Source organism: Peromyscus leucopus, chromosome 6 (genome assembly GCF_004664715.2).
Source record: "Peromyscus leucopus breed LL Stock chromosome 6, UCI_PerLeu_2.1, whole genome shotgun sequence".
In the NCBI taxonomy this organism is placed as follows: Eukaryota; Metazoa; Chordata; class Mammalia; order Rodentia; family Cricetidae; genus Peromyscus; species Peromyscus leucopus.
In genome coordinates, this window is record NC_051068.1 from 15,046,563 (window position 1) to 15,048,747 (window position 2,185).

General features: G+C 45.6%; 1 pseudogene; it reads right to left on the reverse strand.

Annotated features, from left to right (window-relative positions):
• Positions 1 to 1,475: 1,475 nt before the first annotated feature.
• On the reverse strand, positions 1,476 to 1,845 carry LOC114695366 (annotated as a pseudogene).
• Between the last annotated feature and the right edge of the window lie 340 nt (positions 1,846 to 2,185).

Sequence of the window (2,185 nt, forward strand, 5' to 3'; positions counted from 1 at the left end):
GATAGAAGGGACAACGAAGGACAGTGGAAACAGCTTGCTTAGCCGTTCCCCCCGAGTGTGGCAATCTCACCCCTGTGATCTAGATCTGAAGGCTGACAGCCACAGAGAGGCAAGTGGATGACCATCTCTTCCTGGGGAGCGTGCTTCTGAGAGGGGCTGCAAGCCAGGCTTTGCCCTGTTGCTCTGGCTACAGAATAGTGAGGAGCAGGGAGCTGGAGACAAACGTAGTGAATTCTTTCAAGAAGTTTGGCTGAAATGGCGACGGCTCCTGGAACCGAGGATTTGGGATATGGTGTTTTCCTTCTGTTAGGAGCATCTCAAGTAGGTTTAAGAGGTAACACAGCAGTGGAGGAGAGGTCAGAGACAGGGACGGCATTGGTGGGTCAAAGTCAGGTGCAGAGCTGGCCTAGTCTCCCACAGCCACCTCTACTGACTGGGGGCTTCTCTAGGTCAGACTGCAGGACCCTTTAAACCTCATGGAAACGTTATTATTTTCACCCCTTAAAACTTTCTGGAATAGAATTCCTAGCTCTGAAAGCAGATGGAAGTAGCTTTTCTACTACTTTGTGAGAATTTGTGGAAGCATCAATATCAGCTATTCACATACTCTATTAAAATGGTATATGAATGTATATCATAAAATTGTACGTAGTCCATATGACCTGTATGCACGCACACAATATGTAAAAGCATGCATTGGCTGCAGCACAAATCTTTACAGACCAGGATGCATATTAAAATGACAGATTGTTGAAATGTTACTTAATGTAAGTGGGGTGGGAAATGGGAAGAGGTTCAGCTGGGGCAACTGGGCAACTTCATATAGACACATTTCACAATAACAAAAATCACAGAGAACCCAGCAGTTGCTGGAGTTCAAATACTCATTATTTACTCAGTCTTGAATTTCATTTTACTTCATTATTGTGTGTGTGTGTGTGTGTGTGTGTGTGTGTGTGTGTGTGTAAGTAGAGCAACAACATCTCCATGTTTGAAACAGTACCAGTCTCTGAAATTTCTGTATACCATAGTACAGACAAAAATGAATTCTGTGGGCTGGCAAAATGGCTGAGAAGGTAACTAGCCACTAGTCGCACAAGCCTGGGACCTCAGCCAGATCCCAGACCCACAGAGAAGAGGGGAGACAAGAGTTCTGCACAGTCGTCTCCTGACTCCGCACCGACACTGCGGCATACCACCTGCCCTCTCCTCTCTCCCTCTCTCCCTCCCTCCCTCTCTCTCTCTCTCTCTCTCTCTCTCTCTCTCTCTCTCTCTCTCTCTCTCACACACACACACACACACACACACACATATAGGAATGTTACACTTACCATATCACACACACACACATACACACACACAGAGGCACACACATCACAACACACTCATACAACACATCGCACACACAATATGAGGCATAAATTTCCACCCCACAGAGTCCACCAAGGCTCTTTCTTTACGCATGTTTTATGTCTCTAGAAAAAGAATGGCAGAATTTTCCTTTCCATGTGTTTTCATCTTGCTTCTTTGTGGTCCATGTCGCCAGCTGAGGTTGTCAGTATGTGAAGCCAAGCCGCTGGCATGGGAGCAGATTCTTCTGCTATTTTTCCAGGTCTTTGAGCTGCACATCACATCTAGGTCTGACCGTTGCACACTGGCTAACCTTCCATGTGAGGTTCACAATGTCCGTGGATCTGTGATCATCGATGATTTCAAATTGCCAGTGTCACCATGCTTCAGCTAGGAGCAGAAGGATGACTTTGGGGCGTGGCCTGATGAAGACCTGGAGTCTGCCTCCTTCTTGGCATTGTTGATACTCCTGAGAGCATCTGTCAGGACATTCATTCACACCGTGGTGCCAGCATGGAAGGATGGTGGAAAGAGGGAAATCTTTCTTTTCAAGAGAAGATCTTACTGTGTAGCCCTGGCTGGCCTGGAACTCACAGAGATCCACCTACTCTGCCTTCTGAGTGCTGGGATTAGAGGCGTGCGCAGTGGGCTGAACAAATCTTTTAAAAAGGATTCTGTACGTCTTTGAATTATTTCCATGTATTCTATTCTAGGTAGAAATGTTTAATTTTCACTTTTTTCCAAACATACATTTTAATGCAATACTTTTATATGTCGATTATACAAACACTGACTTTCTTGTGACACTTGCATGCGTGCGTATACTGTACCTTGA